At 37.4% G+C, this 23,148-nt stretch overlaps 1 protein-coding gene across 3 annotated transcripts in view; it reads right to left on the bottom strand.

Moving 5' to 3' along the window:
* Window positions 1–23,148, bottom strand: part of Prkn (parkin RBR E3 ubiquitin protein ligase) — a 1,231,972-nt gene that overhangs the window by 1,176,129 nt on the left and 32,695 nt on the right. The window lies entirely within an intron of this gene.

Below are 23,148 nucleotides of genomic sequence, written 5' to 3'. Positions count from 1 at the left end.
GCCACTATCATCAAAGCAGCAGAGGGATCAGCCTTTGGTGAAGTCAGGGCTGAGCAGGCAAGGAAAGCACCGAATAGAACGCTAGAGTCGAGGTGGAGAGTTGCGTCCAAACAGCAGTAAGCAGCAGAATTGGACTTGTGTCTAGATGTGGTGTGAGGGGTCTGGACCACATGATGATGGAGACTTGGGGTGATGTTCCTGGTTCTGAAGATGTTCCCACAAGTGTCCCCAGGCCACCTGGTAAGACCTGGGAGGGATCAGGAAGGAGGCGCAGAGAGCTCTATGAAGGCTTTCCTGTGCAGGCCTGCATTAAGATGTCTACTCACTCACCCTCTTCTAGTGTGGCTATTCCAAGGAAATTTTATTTTTATCTATTTTTCTTTAAAAATTGTTCTAGTTATCTATTGAACTATTAGGATCAAATAATAAATCCAATGACAATATTACTACAATGTATGGATTGAGAATTTACAGTACTGATGGAGAAGGTCAAAGTTATGATTCTCACAGCAAGTCTAACTCAGGCTGCTTGAGGCACATGTGGTGCTTACAGTGGAAGTGTAATGAAATGCACATGGGGACATACAGTGTTTGCACTCAGCATGGATTATGCTTGTTATGGGATCATGAACTTTGAATTGCTTTTCAAAAAATTTAACTCTTGAAATGATTTCATATTAACATAAGACTGTAGTAACATTTTTGTCAGAGTTGTTCACATCTCAAATTTCTCTAGAGCGAACAACAATAACAATAAGGAGCATAACAACAGGAAACCAAATATATTTATGCCAATGTATATTGAAACATATGCATATGATTTTGCTTGAATTTTTTTCCTTCAGTACCCAAAATCATATATTTTGCCAGGACAGGGAGATAAATGTGGTAATTTTGCTTAATATCAATACTAAGTAATAAACACAGCATGAAGGTAAAACTTAAAAATGTGATTTTTTTCACTAAAATCCCAAAGCCTAATAGTTTTCTTTCATATATTAAATATAAAGACTATTCCAGTCAGATAACAGAGTTCAGTCCTTGATATAAATATATCAGACAGCCCTTACTCCAAACAGGACTAGTCATATTTATGATTACCTCATTTCCCAACACTGGGCCTGAAATCAGAAGTTCCGTATGAACAGGGACTGTTTTACTTCTTTTTAAGGTGCTGGGATTAAAACCCGGGCCTTTGCATGTGCTATGCTCCTAGCCCAGGAAAGAAAAATTTAAGGGAAAATTTTTCAATAAGGATTTGGAAAAATTTGCTAAAGTCAGGTCCAATAAATGACAAGTTAGTCATCAGAGGACTCTGCCTCAGTCACCCAAATATGGAGCAAAACAGCAGAGCCATTGGAAATTGGAAATGCTATGTGTGCACATTGGTTGGGAGGAGGGGGTATGGAGGTCCTCTGGCTCAGTAAATGTGCCCAACATTAATTTACAATAAGTAACATCATCCTTCTTATTGACCACGGTGGTGACAATATAACTGTGTCCAAGAGCTCTTTGTGAGTTAGTTTAGACAAGTAAGATGGAAAAGGTACTCAGGCTATAAGGGTTCATTTTTTTTTAAGCCCTGTTTATGCCACATTCTCCAAGATAGTTAAACAAGTTACACTCAGTAAAAATGGCTGAAAGAAAACACCTGTAATAAGTCCATCTCAAAGAAACCCATACCAAAAACAAGTGGGAGACCCTTCAGAGGCCAGGCAGATGGGGCCACTTGTCAAGCTGCTTTACTACTACCATTTCAGTACAATCTGGTGTTGGAATGTAGTAATGGGTTCTGGGCCCAAACCAAACACCAAATTATTGGGGAACATTATCATACGGAGGCTGTGTTTCTGCAATTCAAAACTTAGAATATTTGTGTTTTATACCTCCCTGGATCATAGGAAAAAGAGGGTGCGGTCATTTTAGAATTCATAAAAATATAATACTATAACAGATGATAGGAACAATTCAGAGATTTTGAGGACATTTACAACAAGGGGTGCAGCATATTGCTATTCATGACAAAATCAAACCCTGTAATTGATGATCATGATGCTAATTTAACCACATGCACTTAAAATCACTCTGTATTGCTTTGGTTCCCTGGTTATTTATTTACACACATTTTTTACAACGTATTCCATTCTTGTTTCATGATCTGAAATTAGTTTTTAGTGGGCAAGGGTTCTATCAGTTTAACTTCTCTCCGGCTTTTTGTACAAAGACATACTTAACAAAGTGCTTATGAAAAACCAGATGACAGGGAGATACTACTTACTCAAAAGAAAGCAAAATGAACATCTAGGTGGTGCTCATAGCAAGACAATCTATGGCAAGATCAATGACCTGAGTATGAATGGAAACCTTATAATCTGAACATCAACACATCTACACATCCCCTTCTCTTACAACAACAGTACCATAGAAGCCACTTGTTACAAGTATGACTCACGACAAGCTGTACTGAAAGGATCTTTAGGAAGGACTTTTAAATAGGTACATGTATTTTAACAGTCTTATGACATTTAAAAAAAAAAAAAAAAACATGTCTTACCACTTCTTTTGTGGGAAAAAGAGGAAATCATATATTCTATGAACATACACACAGAGGTTGGAAAGAATCAAGCTATGTATGCAATTTTGAAAACTCTTTAAGTTTCATGGGTTATAGTTGCTTGAGGGCTTTAAAAGTAGAACATTTTGTGAATTAAACATTACAGTCTTTCTCACCTTGATAACATGGTGGGAAGGTTAACTATCATAATACTTTCCTTAGTTTTGTGAGTTCAAGGGGCGGCTTTTCTATGACTGTACATAGGATTCCTTTGTGGTCATACTTAATAATTATGCAATTTGTCTTTCTTCCTTTAACTCAAATGCATCATTCAGTCAAGTTCCAGCTTCACATTTTTAAGTTTCTCTTAGAACAAGTTTCATTCCAGCTAGATTTGTGGCATATATAATAGTGTGAGCTACTTTTCTCCATTGCTTCTTAAAACCTATTTCCATTCCTACACAGTATACAGATTAAGAAAGTTACACATAATAAGTAATGTGCCAGTATAATTTGAAAATGTTCATCTTGTTCACGTTCTCCAGCTCCCACTAAAAGATTTATAACACCCCTGAAACAGAAATTGATGAATTCATCACTGTCTTGGGCATTTTGATCATAATCAATAACAATTTTACCATTAAATAGGGTTTCAATTAAGGCATATTTTTCAAAGTAATTTTACTTTAACATAAAAATGGGCTTCTGTGCCATGAATCATTAACCCATTAGGTGCCAAAAAAGAAATTATTCTATTTCTGAAGTTCTACATCAGAAAAATATAAAACCAAACTCCCTCTGCTGTATTACATACTTCCCAGAAGTACATTTCATAAAACATTACATTATTATATTCTCATCATGGAAAATGAAAAGTAATATGCTTTCACAAAATAGCAAAACCATAAAAAGTTTACCAGATAAAACGAGAATACCAAAATATATTACATCTGCTTGGATTGTGTGACTTTTATCTGCAAAGAAAAATAAGGTGTCTATATAAAATTAATTTATCATTATGAAACATAAAACATGGTATTAAAAATCCTGTGAAATTTATTCATCGTGCACAAAATGCAATATACTTTATGGTAATCCTTCTATTTTAACCATCTCATACATTTTTCCTGTTCACACCATTAGGATGTTCAAAGAACACAAATTTCTCCCACAACACAGTACAAAATTGTTTCCCTCCAAAATAAAGTCAAAATTTTTTTTTAAATTTACAGTATAATTATTTTATTATAAAGAAATCACCTTCATGTTTTTAAGCTTAAGAGCATATGTTCCCTCCTCTGCTCTGCCAGTGCTTAGAAATAAAACTAAGCATCATACCTCTCACTTAAATCAGTCAGCTGGCTTTGCCCCATGACTGCATCAGCCCTTCTGAGGCATGAGGCATGCAGGAGGCCACAGCTCTTCTCTCCTCCATGCTGTTCTATACTTCTGTGTTCTATCAGTGCCCTGCAGGCAATTTCCTGTACGTGTTCTCCATTTCCATCTTGGAAACAGGAACTAGTCCTTAATTGTTCACTTCTCTCTGACTCCATAGCTTCTGAGACAGTGCTCATTTTGCACTTCATTCTGCTTGAGTGGGAGGATTCTAATGGAAAAGTTCTCTGTTTCATCCTTGTACCACTATTACCTCTCCAGATTCAGTGCCTTGTAAACACTGAGAAAAGTTTGTCAAGTAGATGGATGGGATGAATGATGGTAATCACCATGCTCTGCTCACTGGTCTTCAAAATGGTCAAGCCAAACTATGGGCTTGCCAATTTAATCCATTCCTTTATTCAGTTTGCATATGAGGGTTCCTGGATTGAGTTCTCAAGGTTTTTGACTTCCAAAATTGAAGAGATGATATTTATGACTCTAAGAATTCTGGGTGCTGTGACAGAACATTCAACCGAGAAATACCAGGGGTCAGGGAGCAATTGCCCCCACCCCATTTCAGTTTCTCAACTTGAGTCAGGAGCTCAAAGAACAAGTTTCTAACATCATTTCTATAAAAGTTCCAATGTGTGAGCAGAGCTAGAAGCTGAAGAGAATAAAATCAGGTTGAAGCAGAATGATAAAGTAATAATTAGAAATTAAACAGGTGCCAGAACTAGAGTTTCCACAGGCGTTAAAGTTAGTGTGGATTGGTTTGGGAGATCCAGCAGGGGTGTGATCTAGGCAGGATAGAGAACCCTGAACACAGTAGTTTCTTCCCTAGCAATAATAAACATGATTCTGGGCTCTTCTCTTTGACACATGAAGTGTCCTATATCCTGGAAATCAATATTCAGCAGACATAATATGTTGGTAAATAGGAAGAACTCTGACTCAGGTAATAATCTATGCCTTTCAACATATTTGATATATTTTCTAGTCCCTCATACATTTTTTTTAAAAGCAGAAACAAAGACACAGAGAACAATTAGTTGAATGTGAGGCAGGAAAGATTTCAATGCACAGTTACAGATATTTTCTGTTCCAAAGGCTGGGGTTGAGGAAGAGAGGGGCAGACAGATGAACAGGCTGACAGGGAGGGACTGAGGGTCCCAGGGGCCTTGGGATAAAAGAGGGGAGAAGCATTTTGCACTAGGAGGAGCAGGAAGCAGAGTGGAAGCCAGCACCCAGCCGTTTCCAAGAGTGCCTCCATCCTACAGTTCAGCTGTACAACTGGCAGCCGGTGGTCCTATGTTCCTGTTGGCTAATTCTTAGTAAAGAGTTTTTCATCCAGAATCGCTCAAAATGTTGCACATACTGGTTCTTGCAGTCCTCATGATATCCTGTGAGGTGGCACTGTTACTGTCCCCTTTCACAAGAGAGAAAAGTGTGTCAGAAAAAGGCTACTGCCAATGCCATAGGGACCTTTGTACTTCTCTAAGTGAGAAGGGGGGAGCCTGACCACCTCGTGCGAGGATGAGCACGGACAGGAGAGGCTGCACTCCACCAGCAAGGACCCAGGCAGAGATCACTGGAAATCCCCCGAATGGCAGGCACACCACCACCGTTTCTCTGTTCAGCCAGTGCCAGTGCCGGCTTGAACCATGTCCCCAGGAAATGACCGCAAAAATAAGAACACCTTTAACTGTTTTAAAATGCTCTTTCACATAGTTTTTAAAAGTACTATGACTGGTTTGGAGCTTCCTGGAAGACAGAATTGTGCACATCCAGGAAAAAGGGAACACGAGGGCAGTAAAGAGGCACGTAGGAATGACGAAGGCTTCCGTCTCCCCACATAAAAAGAAAGGATGACAGCCTAAAGTCTGCACTAGCTCCGGACTGAAGGAAAGGGTGGGAGGATGAGGCCGAGCTCGGCTGCTCGCCATGACGGCCAGCACCCACAGGACAGTCCTCTCCAGGCCACTCCAGGTCAGCCCTGAGACTTCGCTGTGGAAAGGGGCAGCTTTGTTTCTGTCAAGGGGTTTTTTCTTACTGTGATTAGAATGAGGGAAGTTTTGAAAGTCTAAGAATCATTATAATAGCACATAAAGAGTAACACGATGAATAAATAACCTCGATTTTCCCACTGAAATGGGGAAAATAATTAAATCTGCAAAGGAGCTTTAACAGATGTGAACTATAACATCGTTTTTAAAAAATGACATTGGTGCACACACAAATGCTCTTGCCATTACTTCTAAAACACAACAAGTCACAGCACACAAATTTCTCATTTCCACATAGCACTTAAGAGTGAAATGTTCCGGAAGCTGAGAAAAGCACAGGAAATAAGAACATAAATTCAGTAGGTGAACTGTGTTGTTCACATGGAGCAACGTTCTATAACGTCTTTACGTCAAAAACAAATTTGGGTTTAATTATTTTCCCATAAATACCTTGTACACACTCCAATTTAAAAATCAGGTCAAGGTTTAAAAGTAGAAAACTCATTTTTAGGCTAAGTTGGTAATTATGTTAGAGCACCATAGTACATCAGTAAAATAATATAATGAGGTTTCCTGTTGCCATGAGCTACCTGGTATCTATAACCTGCACATTTGAACTTAACAATAATCACCCATGTAACAGGACAGAGTTTCAGGACAACCAAATTCACTAATCCTATTTTCCCTATAAACAAACATTGATTTAAAAGTTGAAATGGAGATAGCCTTTTAAAATGAGCTCACAAAGTACTTAGGATCATGAATTCAACCCTATATTAATAAGAGTGAACATACCAGGTTACTGCTAAACTCCATCCAATTACTTACAAATTAATCAAAGACAATAAAGGAAATTATCTTCTGAAAGACACTCCTGATAATATTACTAAGAACTGTCAAGCCTCAATTATCCACAGCAATTCAGAGAGCTGGCTAAGCCTCAACAGTGATAATTTAACAATTTTTTATTGGCACAAATTATTTCTGTACGTGAAAGATTTACCTTAGCATTTTGTTTTTCTCAGTTCAGCATTAAAAATAAGATTCCTTTTTGTGCTATATCATCAGAATGCAGAGCCAGCAGGATTTTTTTAGTTTGAAATGGGAAAATTACAGAGAATATAATTCACATGTAGTGTGTGTAAGATCTGAATGATGTTTAAAATCTTTTAGTTAAGCTTTCAAAATGCATTTAACACCAGTAAGTATGTGCTAAGGTAAGAGAGTTATGACAAGAACGGTAAAATGATTGCCAAAAAGATCACTGAAAGTGGTCCAAATTTAAGTTACACAGTGTCTTGTTATTACTATTTCATTTCACAGATAAAAAGGAGGCAAATTCTTCCATTCCTTTGCCTCCATTTCTTCATCTCTGTGATGTGGATGATATCAGCCCCTGCCTCTGTGGGGTTGGTATACACATGAAGTATTTGGGACAGATTCTGGCACATGATAAATACCCAATAAATGTTAATATTTATTACTGCAAAAATACTTATTTTTCAAATGGGTAATCTTAGGCTAATTGATGGGGAAAAGTATCTTCACCTGCAATTACAGCTTCATTTTCATTTTAGGACAGATGTAGTTTCCTACTTCCCAGAACCTGATATCCCAAGGCCTACCAAGGTTAAACATTTGCTTAAATGCTCAATGAGGAACTGGGAGAACTGGGTTTTGAAACCCAGGCCCTGAACGCTTAAATCTATGCTTTTCTCTACTAGAACACCCTTGCCACAGAGAAAGGTGACAATGCCAGTCCTGTCCTTAACTTAGAAGCTTGAGATTTCTACTTGTGAAACCAAAAATGTGTAGGTATCTGCCCACTTCTAATAAACATATTTTAAGTGTGTACATATCTGACTAGATGACTGGTAATCCATTGAAATATAAAATTATTGTATAGACACAGCACAGTCAAAAACATTTAAAGTTGTATCTTCTTGGGTCCAAAATGCCCCTACTTTAAAATATAAGGCTTTTATGGAGACTATGCATTTGGAATTCTGACTGATAATCTAAACTTTAAGAAATTCAGATTTAGAGGCTGGGGTAGCTCAGTGGTGGAGCACTTGCCTAGCATAAGTTAACTAATGGTTAGTAGTCGAACTCCGTTGTTCATGGAGCAACATTACACGGGTGATTATTGTTAAATGTGCAGGTTATAGATACCAGATAGCTCATAGCACCAGGAAATCTCGTTATATTATTTTACTGATGTACTATGGTGCTCTAACATAATTACCAACTTAGCCTAAAAATGAGTTTTCTATTTTTAAACCCTGACCTGACTTTTAAAGTGTTATGTGTATAAGGTATTTATGGGAAAATATTTAAACCCAAATTTGTTTTTGGCATAAAGACATTATAAAATGTTGCTCTCAGCACCACATATAAATAAATAAATAAATAGAATTCCATCAACAAGGGAAAAAAAAAGAAATTCAGATTTAACTCTTTATCATTGCCTAAGTTTCTATGTTCTTTTAAATAGTACTTCCTAATTCAGGGCCATCACCTCATTCTCATCCTCTTTCCCATTCTATGCCAGAACAAGCTTCCGCTGAGTTGGTACTTTTATGCATAACCGTGAATTTCTGGATCACAACAATTTTCGTTTGCCAAAACAAATGTTTGAAACTATGAGTCATCCTAGACTATTAAATTAGAAGTGCATTATTGATTTAAGAAAAATGACTCATGGGTAATGCGTGGGCCAATCTTCAGTCATTCCTTTGGTATGGCCCTTCGGGTGGCACACAAAGTAGGATCCTCAATATTATAGGAAGAAATAATCTGGCTGGGGGCTATGGGGGTGGGGAGGAGTGCAAATTAAGAAATCATCAAGGAAAGCAAATGCATCATTTTAAAACACACTCGCAAGTTAAAACAAAATAAGACAAAATTCAAACTTCCTTCCTTCGTGAGGCCAAACATTTGAAAAACCTAGAAGTGTCCTGGGAGAGCACGTAATATACTAACAGAATTAAACATCACTTCTAAGTCCAGGTGATTACATGTATGCAAGTACACACACAACTCTATTTGTCAATTTCAAACGCTGTGAAAGGTGCTGAATTCCACTCTCTCAGGGGACAGAAAACATTCATAATAGCAACACTCCCCCACAGCCACATCTTCTTGTAACTGGCTCTAAGAATGAAAAAAATCTTTATGACAATAACAAGAAAATGAATTTTCATTTTAACAGGCAGTCTCCGAGCCAGCACTGGCTGTCCTGCCACCCAGCTCTTCTGAAGGCATTCAGACCCTTCACTGGAATGTCTCAAAAATCAATAGCAATTTATTCTCTCTTTGGACCCCGAGCAACAAAAGTAAATAATACTGTCACCTCCAGTCTGCCTGCAGAACATGGCCACAAAACAGCCTTGCCACTAAAATACAACCTTACGCAGCTCTTTATCTATGCTGGTGCTGCTGACCATATTGGCTTTCACAGGGGACAAATACTTCAGCAAAGCCACACAGAGGGGGTCAAGCTCCTGTACCTCAGCCAGACAGAATGCTGGGCCCTGAATTAGAACCAAGTCCTGACCTCCACCACAGCTTTCAGCTTCAACAATGTGGGTGTTAGGGGGGAAATGAGAAGAGTTATTTTTCAAGATTATGAAAGCTAAGGGGGAAAATATGAGATCGTACCATAGTTAACATTTTTTCCTACAGAACTTCAGAAAATTGCCAGATCTCTGAAGCAGCTAACAGGATCATAATATTTTGCAGCTACAATCTATATGTAGACAGTTTTTACACTGACTCATAAGAATATTAACCTATAAACCAAATAAGACTTAAAAGTTAAAGTTCTATTTTAATTATGCCCAAATAGTAGATGGTGTCAACGTTGCCTAACTGATACAAGATGCTAGACATACTCTGGAATTCACTGGTAAGGGCCTTTTGGAGCAAGAGAATCTTAGGAATACTCGAGTATAATCCTATCTGTTTATACCTGAAGGAGATAAGCCATATAGCTAACACCAGAAAACAGGTTAATGGGATTAACAGCCCAAAAATCCACTTCTGACATTCTTTCTACTCTACTGCTTGTTGAAGAAAAATTACTTATAGACATACTAAAGAAGAGTTGAAGTCATTGTGCTGAGAATATACAGAAAACTAAAATCCCTCAGGGTCATACATTATTCCTTAAAGAGAAAAATCAAATACTTTTGAAACCTTTGTGCAGTAATTAAAATGTTCAAATCACAAAATTTATCAGTCATACTAGGGTATTTATTATCTGTTGTATACTTATCCCTAGTGGAAAATAATACATATCTTATCTATCTCCATAAATAGATAAATATAGACACATAGATATATATTATTTATTCATACTGTTTATGGAATTTTGAAAACAAGCCAATGTTAACCTGTATAGTTGAAGAATTGTGTAAATCAGTCAGAAAATCATGGGGGCACTGTCCATAAGACAGGCTTTGGTGATGGAGAGAGGAAGCCAGCCATCAGAGCAGACACAGGAGACAGGAGAGCAACACTGTGAGACTCGGGAGGGGCCTGGTGGGCTGTCAGGCCTAGTGGGAGGGGCACTGGTATCTGTAAGTCAAGTACAGAAGTAGAGTGGGCCCAGGTGTTGGAAGCCCCAGAAAGTCAGGCAGAAAGATTGGGACCTGATGTAATAGATTGCAGATAGTGTGAAATCCAGCATTTCATCTTGGGAACATCACTAGCATTATTGGCTCACTCCTCACTCTTTCTTTAAAAAATTCAGAAAAGAAAAAATAGACATCCAAACTTTACAGAGAAAGCTTAAGACAACAGAATCAGGAACCTCTGCTTATATCAAGTTTCAGTCATGCCTTTGAGCTTCTGGTCAGCAAGGTTATGGCGCAACTGCAGAACTGCCAGGAAGTCAGACAGTGGTTGAAGCTGACACTCCTACCCAGCCAGCAGGGTTCGAACTTGACTTCTGTTGTTAGCACTGGGGACTCTGGAGAAATCAGTGGCGTTCTGGGTCTCGTTTTCCTTACCCAAAGAACAGAATTCTCATGGCAGCATTCCTCTCAGGGCTTGGAGACTGGCACAAATCCACACAGTGCTAATCACATGGTGTCAGGACACATTAGAGCTCATTGTAGGAAATACTGTTGTTATATTTATCTTTATAGTTTTAACTGTCTGCAAAGATACTGCTCAATTCTTCCAGGCTATATTTATTTCATAGGTTCAAACTCAGTTAACTGAAGCCTCACATGAAAATGAAAGACACTCAAGTACCAACGTAAAACAGTGACTCGAGTGACACATCCCATACGAGAGGTGTACAGTGTTCCTTGAAGAGGAGGAAATGGTGAATTGTTGAGGGGCGGAGATGCAGGACAAAAAGGAATCACAATACAAGTGACACGGGAACAGGGATATGAAAGAGCAGAGTGCATCCAGCTAGGGACACGGTATTGGAGAGTGACCCTCAGGCTGGAGCTCGAGGAAGCTGAGGTGTGGGAGCACACAAGAACATAACATTCTATTAGGGCCAAAACAGGAGCAATTGATGCTTCTGGACCTTATCAGGTGAGCAAAGCAGAGGCAGGCTGAAGTGACAATGCCATCAATATTTTAGGCACTAGAATTAGCATCACAGACAGACGGGGTTCAGAGAATAGCAAGAGACTAGAGGCTGAAATGCTAGTAATCCAGGTAACAGATAATACTGACAGTGAGGCTGGAAAGAAGGAAAGACATACAACAAATATTGTGTAAGGAGCAGACCAGTCTGCCCAAGATGATGTCCTGGGTTTTGGCCTCATAGCTAGGATAGTGAAAAACTTAAGAGTCGGGGGGGTGGTTTGGAGTGGCAGAGAAAGATGGTTCACCTGTAGGTACAATGAATTTGGGGCAGCTCTGGCAAACAAGGGGTGATGGTGTTCAACAGAAAGGGAGAATAGGGTGTGGCAACTCATCATGTGGCTCAGGAAGTAATCTGCACAGAGGTGACGCTGAGTTCACAGGGCTGGGTGATATCACAAGGAGAGAGCTTTGAAGGTCAAAGGAAACCAAAGCAATGCCACTTACATGAGCAATAAAATAAAAACACCTGTAGTGATCTCTATGCAGGCCTATCTGAAGAGAACTAGTGAAAGGACAGACAAAAACAAACTAGTACATTTAAAGATACTGTATGTCTGATGGGAACAAAAATTTGTTGAAAATCATCAATTCTAATTAATCTGTAGATTCAATGCAATTCTAATAAACCCTGTCATATAATTTGGGGAATCTAATAAAATTTTTCTGAAGTCATCTGAAATAGATCAGAGAATAACCATCTTCAAAAGTAACAATGAAGGGAGAGCTGACCTAGCAGATGTTTAACTGCATCATAAAAGCACCATAATGTAAAACTGCCCCATACACAGAAAAATTACTGGGTTAGAAAGTTCAGAAATAGACACAAGTATATGTAATTATGGTAAATCTGAAATTTTGCAATTTCAAATCCATGAAGAAAGAGATAACTTCAGAAACAACCTAAGGAGGAAGGTATTTCTCTGGAGGTGGATTGGGGACCATAGAAGCGATCTGGCTTCTTATCATACATACAGAGAAAGTCTTCAGTGACAGAAACACAAAAAGGCATTCTGGTCAAAACAAAGCTGAGGATTCTTAGGAATGTTTAATGGTGGAAGGATCAAAGATGAAACCACCAGCCACATCTGCCTTTAGCAAGTGAAATGCCAGGGAGGATTATTTAACTACAATGGTAATAGGCACAGTGCTTAAAAACAGATGTCTTGGTGTTTTCATATCTGACTTACTAGGAAAAAGGAAACAGTGGAGGTGAAAAAAATAAAACTATATTGTCAGAGAGTGAGCTTGCCAAGTTTAAGATTTCTGAGTTGTCAGTTCAGAGAAATGGCATGATAAATCAGAACGCAGCAGCAGAAATGTCTGGCCAGGATTGTGGCAGGTCAAAAATGTAGACTCTGAAATTCCCAAAAGAAGTGCTAAGAATCCAGGCCGAGTGGATGGGCAGATGAGAAACAGCAATCCTGTTATTTGGAGGAGTGTTCTCATGGTCCACAGAGGAAGAGAAAGGAAATGTATATATTATGAGCTTCAAGCAAGGCCAAAGTTACTGGTAACTAGATGGTGAGTCAAAGATATGTTATTTGTCTCTCAATAGCACCTAATACATCTGCAAACATATTGTGAAAAATCAGCTATGAATCACCAAATGCAGTAGAAAGGGCTAGAAAAAATACTGGATAAGCCTGACTTCCCAGTAGTTAGCACCTATGTACTCTGGGTGCATAGGTGCTTCACTCCGGGCCTCATTTTCCTCACCTGAAGAATGAAGTACTTGGGGATAGCATCACCACAGTGTTCTGAGATCAACGCCAGCCAGTCCACACATAACACTAACTGCATTGTGCTCAGAATCCAGAGTGCAATGTATGGCAAACACCATTGCAGTTATCATCATGGTTGACTACATGCAGAAGACACCACCCAGTTCTTCCAGGCTGTACGCACTTCATAGATTCAGCACTTATTCAGACTTACGTTAACAACGTGGTTAACCAAAGCCCCAGCCCTATCTTCAAAAGCCTCACAACCCCATGATCTGCTCACAAGGCCGAAGAGATCAAGCAGAATGAGCAGAAGCCAGGTAAAGGAACATCAAGGAAGGTAACACACAGATGAGAGGTGGAAACATCTAAGGGAAGGGCAGTCCAAGGACACAAGCAGCCAGCTAGAGATGGAGACTTCGCTTTACACCTTTGGAATGAAACTACATCACCACCAGCACAAAGCTTCACCTGCTGGAACTGGTTCACAGGGCCTCCCAGCCTTGGTGTCTACCAGTGCTCATTCTGTGAAAAGCACTGTGAAGAAAAAAAACACACTTTGCACCTGAAACTGTCATCAAAGATAGCATTTTTGAAATGGTAGATTTGGAGGACTCTTGATATCTTTGTATAACTGGAAGAAAAGAGAAAATATTTGCCAACTGCTGTTTGTTTCTGAATTTCAGATTTTGTTCTCTCAATCATACTCGTCTGGAACTCTGTCAGAGGTGAACTTACTTATCCTTGGGTGACTGACTGATGCCAGAGCCAGTCTGTCAATTGCCAGTGTGAAATGCAATTGTCCAGCAGACTCACATTTGTACCTTCATCAATTCAAGGGTTTTTGCTGACTAGACAGCAAACTATGTTTGAAAAAGTGCTAACCTAGGTAAACAGATTAAAAGGACTGTATTTAAAAAAAAATATCGAGGCAAAACTGACATATAATAAGCTGCCCATATTTAACATGTACAGTTTGTCCTGTTGGGATAAATGCAGACACCCATGAAAGCGTTACTAGCATCTAGTTAATGAATCCTTAGATATCACCACAGAGGTTCCCTCCTGCCTTGGAAATCCTTTCCTCTGGCCTCTCCTAGAGGTCCTCCTACCTTCTATCTGCCCATGAAAACTACAGATTAGTTTGCATTTTCTGGAATTCATACAAGCACAGTAACACAGTTCATACATTTTGTCTGGTTTCTTTTCTTCCATGTCATGAATCTGGAAATCACTCATGCATTGCATGCAGCAACAGTTTACTGCTTTTTATTGTTGAATGGCATTCTATTGTATGGATGCACTTCTATTTTTTTAGTCATTCATTGGCTGATAGGTATTCAATGTATTTTCAGCTTCTGCATGTTACAAATAAAGCTGCTGTGGACATTTGTACATGAGTCTTTGTGTGGGCAATGCGTTCTTGGGTAAGTGTCTAGAATGGCTAGGTCACATGGCAGCTATATGTTTGTGCCTTAAGAACTGCCAGATTATTTTTCCCAAAGGGCTATTATAATTTTCCATTCCCATCTGTGACTTATGAAATTTCCAGTTGCTCTCCATCCTCCTCAAGACTTGACCTGAACAGAGTTTTCCATTTTAGACATTCTCATAGGGCACAGAAGCATTCCCTTGTGGCTCTCATCTGCCTTCCCTAAGGATTCACATTGAGCATCTTTCCGTGTGTATATTTGCCATCTATATGGCACACTGGGGAAGCAGTTGCTTACATTATTATCTGTGCTTTATTGTTCTTTTTATTATTTGTTGAGTTCTGAGAGATTTTTACATATTCTACATATAACTCCTTTTATTAGATTTGATTTGCAAGTATGTTCCTTGCAGTCTCGCCTGTCTCCTAACAACGTGTTTTGAAGACCAGAAGTTCTTAATGTTGGAAAAGTATAGTTCATTATTTTTTTTTCTTTTATGGATAAGGTGGCTTTTGGTGGTGTATCTAAGAAATGTTTGCCTACTTCAAGGTAAGCAAGATCGTGTATGTTCTCATCTAGAAGATTTATAGTTTTACATTCCATGTTTATATCTATGACTTTTAAACAGAACATTTTTCAAAAGCCTGTCTTGCCTGACAGAGGTAAATAACCATGCCTCTTAATGAAGTTACAGGCATTGATGCCTCAACTATTCTGGAAAACAGTTTTAAGAAATGTTGCCCAATATTTATTTGATTCTATCACTTTTTCTCAAAACAGTAAATGCTTTGTTCCAGTGTCAACACCAAGAAAGTAAAAACTGAGGTGTGAGTGATGCTCCCTGGTTACACTCCTTATTTTTCCCCTGATCCATGAAGCTTTAAAAATGATGATTCTCATGGTAAATATCTACAAAATAATGCTACTCAACAATACAAAAGAAGGAACCATTGATATGTGCAACAACTTAAATGAATTTCAGAGACTTTGTGCTAAGAGAACTAATCTAGTTTCAAAAACCTGCATCCTGTTGGATTCCATTTATATGGCATTTCATAAAAGACAAACTGTGATGGAAGAGAACACAGTGGTTGTAGGTGCTAGGGGACAGTAGAAAGTGTGACTATATAGGAATAGCAGGGGAGTCTTTTAGGGTGATGTTACTACATTGTGTCTGGATTGTAGTGATAACTTAATAGAATCCATGTCTTACATTCATAAAACTTTATACTTTTTTTACTATATACTTACTTATTTTAAAAATTAAAAATGTTAGTATAAAAAAATTAAATAAATAAAAATAATGGTTCTGAGGAAGAACGTGCCGCTAAGGCCAGAGCCATGAGTTAAAGGATTAAGCTCCACATCCTGATAATCCACATTTAAAATCTTCCCCTTATGGTAACTTCCTTGTTCATTCCTTGATAATATTTCCTTTTCAATGTTGGCATGAAATATCACTACCATCTAGGTTTTATCATTTTTGTTTCTGATCTAATTACCTTTAACATTAAAATGGTTATTTTTTTGCCTTCCCAAAATTATTAAATACATTAAACTAGCTTTTTAATTTTATTCCTCTAATAGTAATAAACATACATACATATATATGAATGTATGTTGTTGTAACAAGATTACTGACATACAAATCCAAGAAAGCTGGAAATGCAAAAATTTAATCCTCATTGCAATTTTAACTCTTCAGAGCAGCCTTGATAAATTGATGAGAGAACAGTAAGTAGCTTATTTTTTAGAGGTACCATATCTCTTTTAGTCCTAAGGTATTTCAGTAAAATGCTTATTCCAATAAATTCACTTAGTGCAAAAGATAAGATCATAAAGGCTTGTAAATCAATTTTTAAAAAACGAAAACATAAATTCACTAGTGAAGCTCACTATTAAGGTAATAACCCCACTATAAACACTTTTATAGAGTGAATAATCACTTCTTATTGGTCTCATAAATTCAACTTTTCATCTACAGGCTTGTTTATTTACAGCAATCTTCAGTAGATCATTTTCTGACCACTGTGTCTAACATAATTTTTTTAACAATGCACAACAGGAGATATTTAATACAAGCTATACTCTGAATTCTTTATTATTATTTTCACAGCAGCCACAAGGTGATAAATATTGAAAAAGGCACTTTTAGATTCAACCTTCACTTTCAAGTAAATAATTATAAGAAATGTAAGAGATAAAGGCAAATAGAACAAAGAGTTACTGCAAAAAGTAGGCAAAATATAGAAAAATCTCTCATTTGGCCACTTAATTTCACATGTGTTTTTGAATCACCGTGAAAATAGCATGGAAGCTTTCTCTTTACTTAACTGCACAAAACAGTACATCAACTTTCTTGTTTCCTTTTCTGCCATAAAAACATAAAAAATAAAACTGTGAAAGAAAAAGTACTATATCAGGGAAAAAATCTGCCAAGGACAAATTCTCTTATAAAACTTGTAACTCTTTAATTTATCAAAAATAGGTATAACTTGGGCCAATTTTATCATGAAATAAAATGCTAAGACATAAATTAAAGAGAATTATGGGTGTGCTGGATGCCCAGTATAAGTGTGGGTGTGACAAAGTGAGTATTTTTTATGTAATGAAATTTTGGGAAATATGGCCATACATCTTCATTAGCCTTAAAACATTTATATCCTTGACCAGTAAATTCTATTTCTCTGACCCTACCAGAGATTTTCAAAGACCTGTTCAACATTTGGAAGAAGTTTCAGTCACAGAGATGTGGATGGCAGTCATTTGTATAACAGCAACAATGAAAACATCCTAGATACCCAACCACAAGGAGTCTATGGCTCTGTGGCCTGTACAGTGGCTGTAATCAAGTAATCCTGTAATTCCAGCTACTCGGGAGGCTAAAGCAGGAGGATCACAAGTTTGAGGCCATCCTTGGCAACTCATCAAGACTGTGTTAATCAGCTTTCACTACTGTGACCAAAGTACCTAACAAAAGCAAGATAGAGGAAGAAAAGTTCATTTTGGCTTCCTGGTTTCAGAGGTTCAGTTTATGGTCAGCTGACTCCATTGCTCTTGGCCCAAGGCAAGGCAGATATTTATGGTGGAAGGGTGTGGTAGAGGAGAGCTACTCAGTTCATAGCAGCTGGGAAGGGGGAGAAAGAGAGAGCAAAGTGGAGAGAAGGGATGAGAGAGCAAAGGAGGGAGAAGCCTGAGACAGTCGTTTCCAAAGGCACACCCCCAGTGACCTACTTCCTCTAGCCACTGCCTATAGTTACCACCTAATGATTCATTTAAATTCTTAGTCCACCAAATGAATCAATTTACTGATAAGGTTACAGCTTTCGTAACCAATCTTTTCACCTCTGAACATTCCTACATGCCTTATACATGAGTTTTCCAGGGATATGAAAGATCCCAACTATAACACAAACCTTGTCTCAAAGTAAAAAAATTTTTAAATGAGCTGGGGTTGTACATAAGTGGAAAAGTACTTGCCTAGCAAGTGTGCAGCCCTGGGTTCAATCTCCAGAGTTGAAGGGGGAAACAATAAGAATCTATGGTGTATTCTATTCACTTGGTGGACTAATATGCTCTTTATTAAAATTACATTTGCAAATAAAATGTAATAATCCCATAATATTAAAGAAAATTTTCATATACAGAGCTGTACAAAGGCAATTAGATATTAAAGGTGATTCATAGAATAAAAATGATATAAGGAAATCCAGTATCCTTAAAAACCTGAGTGATTGTTTTATTGGGGCATTGAGATTACAAGAATTTATATTTCTATTTTGCTTTCTTGTATTTTACATAATTGTAAAATGCAAAATAGTTGATACCTTGCTCTTGATCATCTGCCCCTGTTTCTCCAACAGTGAAGAAGAGAAGCCTATCTTATCCCAGACCTCTACTGTCCAAAACAGTAGCCACTAGTCATAAATGGCTATTAAATTTAAATTAATTAAAATGGAATTAAATTTAAAACTCTGTTTCTCAGTCACACTAAATACAGTTTAAGTGCTCCACAGTCTTATGTGATTAGTATCAGGAAGCAGATAGAGCATTTGTACTATGGCAGAAAATGCTATTGGAAAGAGCTTCTCTAGAAAACTGATGCCAGTTCTTAGAAGATAAAGGACCACAGAGAGAAGGATCACTGACAATGCACAGGTCTGCAGTTAGTCTGTGCTAAACCAGCAGCCTCAGTCCATCCAGGGAGCTATGCTAAGGATGGAATATGCTGCATGAATGACTGGAGGATGGGTCATCAGCAAGTCACCTATAATTCCTTAGGTACTTTGGCTAGTTTCCTGGGGATGGTATTTCTGGTATCTAATAAAGTCATACAAAAAGCATGTCTTGCCTTCTTTATGAAAGGTACTGGGAAAACTTTTTATTTATAAACATCATAAACATCAACTCAAAATGTATCAAAAACCTAGGAATTAGACCACAAACTAGGCAACTCCTAGAAGGAGACAGAGGATCAACACTCCAGAACCTACAGAATAGGAGGAAAATCTTTGCTAGCTACTCTTCTGACAGAAGATCAATATCTAGAATATATAAAGAACTCAAAAAACTTTACACCCAAAAATCAAATAACCCAATTAATAAATAGGGAAGTGAATTAAACATACATTTCTCAAAATAAGAAATACAAATGGCCAACAGTTATATGAAAAAATGTTCAACATTATTAGCAACTGGGGAAATGCAAATCAAAACTACACTAAAATTTCATCTTCCACCAGCAAAAAATGGCAGTCATCAAGAATACAAATAATAATGAATGAAAAAGAGAATGTGGAGAAAAAGGAATATTTTCACACTGTTCCTTTTGAAGAGACTGTAAACTAGTGCAACCACTATGGAAATAAGTATGGACGTCCCTCAAAAGACTAAGCATGGAACCACCATATGACCCAACTATACCACTTCCCATTATTTTTCCTGAAGAATTACAGTTACCATACTATAGTGATAAGTTCAAATACATGTTTATAGCAGCACAATTCAAAATAACCATGTAAATATGTAAACTATGGAAAGAGCCTAGGTGTCTATTAGTGGATGAATGGAAAAAGAAAATGTGGTTTACATAGCCAATGGTGTTTTATTCAGCCATAAAGAAAAAAAAAATAAAATTATGTCACTTGAAGGAAAATGGATGGAACTAGAGACCAATATGTTAAGCAAAACAGTTCAAACTCAGATCAAAGATCATATGTTTTCTCTCATATGCAGAAGCTAGAGGAAAAAGGAAAAGAAAAGTGGGAGTGGAAGAATCTCATAAAAATCAAAGGGGGATCAGCAGAGGAAAGGTGAAGCTGCGACTCCTTCCGAAGATGTTTCATTTTATCTTTGTTAATAGCTGCAACCTGCTCATTTCTGCTCCTGTAATCAGGCTTGCTTGCAGCTATCGCAGGAAGCAGAACTGCCTGGAGAAAGGGGGGGACATCAAGGCGACTTGCATGAGAAAGTCTTGAAACCCAGGAGTCTGCACTGTATAAAAGTCCTGAGAACAGAAGGCAGTGCTCAGCTTTTGGAGAGGATTCCTCTGAATAAGTTTGCTCTTCTACGTCTCAAAGTGCTGCTTGTCTCTTTTCAATGCCATATTCCATATTTTTCCTTAACAAAGGGACCAGGGGGTGGGAGGTGGAGAAGAAGGAGGGAAGTGCTGGGGAGAGAAATTGGGGGAAATTATATTGTTGTATTATGTGCACATATGAATATGTAACAACAAATCCCATCATTATATATAATGCACCAATGAAAAATGTGAAAAGAGCGGGGGAAAATGTCCTATGACAGCTAAAAGAAAAAAAAACCATTTCTTGATGGTTATGAGCTTGAATAAAACTAGAATTCACCCTAAAAATGCAACAACTTGGCCAACACAGAGCTTTTTTCCATAAAGTTAAAAAAAAAAAACCACTTGTTTATTTTTTTTTTATTTGAGAAACTGTAATAGTGTGAAGCAATAAAAACACAATTCACTGAGTAGTCATTAATGCAAGTTTTATCTGTAACAATATTTGTGCAGCTGTATTCCATTACACATTACACATTACACATTTCCCATTAGAATGTTTATTTAATTTTCTTGATTTACCCTCATTTTTACATGAAGCTGTTCCAATCAACTTTAAATTAATAGGTTGTCCTCATTTTGAATATACATTTGGCTTTTACCAACACAGCCTGCACATTACACAAGGCCAGTTATCTTTGTTGAAGACCTTTTGATATTCCTCAGTGTTTCCACCCTGGAGATTTAAAACTGAATTCTTCTGTCAAGAAAATTGAGGCAGCATAAATTTTAACTAGTAAGACTTAAGTTAATTTCTAGCCACAAAGATCAAATTTTCAGCTTCTGCAAATGCCATTTCCTACCTTGTCCCAACCTCTCCACAAAACAAACTTCTCCAAAATCGGCCATTCCACCATTCATCTATAAGTTCAGTGTGAGTTACTTGTTCCTCCTCAGGAATTGCATTATTTTATTATGTATCTGTTGCTTCAAAAGCATTGAATCATTCTTGGAATACCAAAACTTCCAGGCAGGTTGCCTGAAAGAATTTGACCTTTCAGCTCTGGCAAAATCATGATAATGCTTATGATAAAGCAGTACTGAAACCAAAACTTTTCATTTTACTCATCAATTCCTCTATTTTAGGAAAAACTACATCATTATTTGGTCCAGTATTTTTCAAATTAATTTTTAAAAATTTTTTTAGTTGTAGATGGACACAATAAATTTATTTTATTTATTTATTTTTATGTGGTGCTGAGGATTGAACCCAGTGCCTCATGTGGCTAGGGAACCGCTCTGCCACTGAGCTACAACCCCAGCCCAAATTAACTTTTGTTTATGTTGCAACAGCTACCACATCCCTAAGCCAGACAGTGCTTGAGGCCTCAGGAGTGGTCTGTCTACTCCATAATCTGTGTGCTTTCCTTTCAGAATAGGCATCAGAAGGACCATGCTCCCTTTCTATGTTGCCTGCCCAGAGGAAGTCCCTATGTTTCTGATACTTACTGCATATGTACTAATGATAGAAGGATCAGAGAGGTCAAAGCTAATCTCTACAGCTGACATTCACTGAGGTGGGCAACAAGGCAGGGGAAGAAAGTTATAGGAGGGTGGGTCTGCTGACAAAATATGGTGAGCCCCACTGGGGGAAAGCTGAGTTTGTTACTGGAAATTGTCCATAATTCTGGGTCTCAGGAAAGAATATGGAGTAGTAGAAAGAGGAAAATTTAAGAACAAAGCTATCCATAAAGATTTTGGCAGTGGTGAACACAGGTGTGATTTTAGTCATTCAGATTTTAGTTAGTAGATTTCCTCTGCTCTTCTTTCTTTCTAGCTAAACTACTTACCACTTGTTACCAGCTTGTATCAGAGGAAAGGGAAGCTGGTTTTTCACTTATTCAATGAAAATGGGAAAGGTGTAGAGGAATACTTCTAGCTTGCATTCATTTTAAATTTTCCTCTTTCTACTACTACACCTTCTAGGAACTGGCATGCTTTTCATATTTTTAATGTAAAATTAACAATAATATATATTTAATTTAGCACTGTAGAGATAGCACAATGTTTATGTTTATTAAAACAAAGTTTTAAAATATAGTGTATATCTCTAGTTGAAAATATACTCACAAGAGTCTCTGTGACCCACTGTGCTAGGAAGACAAGGACAAATGGATGTCGGTCCTTTAGAGTGCACATATGTGCAGCATGCCTCATGGGATTCTCAATCCTCACTATGAAGTGGATCTCATCCACAACTCAGATGCAGGAGCATTGATACTTAGAGTAGAGGAGTGATCTGTCCAGAGTCCACAGCTAGCCAGTGATGGGGGTCATATGAACACATGAAGCAGGATGTCCGGACATAGTACGTAATCAATATGATAGATACAACATATAAATTGCATACGTTTTTTATTTTACAACATAAACATTTATGAAATATATATAAATTATATCTTTGAGGTACATCAAAGAGGAATCCACATCATCAGAATTAGCCAATTTTGGCAAGATTTATATTAAGAATGTAACCTAAACTATTTAATTCTGAATTTGAATAGAAACTATATTAGTCATCTCTAACAAAATACAGGTTGAGTAACTATAATTTAAAATTCAAAATCTAAAATGCTCCAAATCCTAAATCTATGAAGCTCAAAAGTTTTAGATTTTGGAGAATTTTTGATTTCAGATATTTGGATTACTGATGTTTAACCAAGTGTATGCAAAATCCTAAATATGTGTGTGTGTGTGTGTATATATATATATATATATATATATATATATATATAAATCTGAAATACATATATATAAAATACATATATATAATCTCTCTCTCTCTCTCTCTCTATATATATATATATATATAGAGAGAGAGAGAGAGAGAGAGAGAGATAAAATCTGAAATACCATGCATGGTCCCAAG

This window comes from Marmota flaviventris, chromosome 6, assembly GCF_047511675.1.
Source record: "Marmota flaviventris isolate mMarFla1 chromosome 6, mMarFla1.hap1, whole genome shotgun sequence".
In the NCBI taxonomy this organism is placed as follows: Eukaryota; Metazoa; Chordata; class Mammalia; order Rodentia; family Sciuridae; genus Marmota; species Marmota flaviventris.
This window is presented reverse-complemented; position numbering and strand designations above follow the sequence as displayed.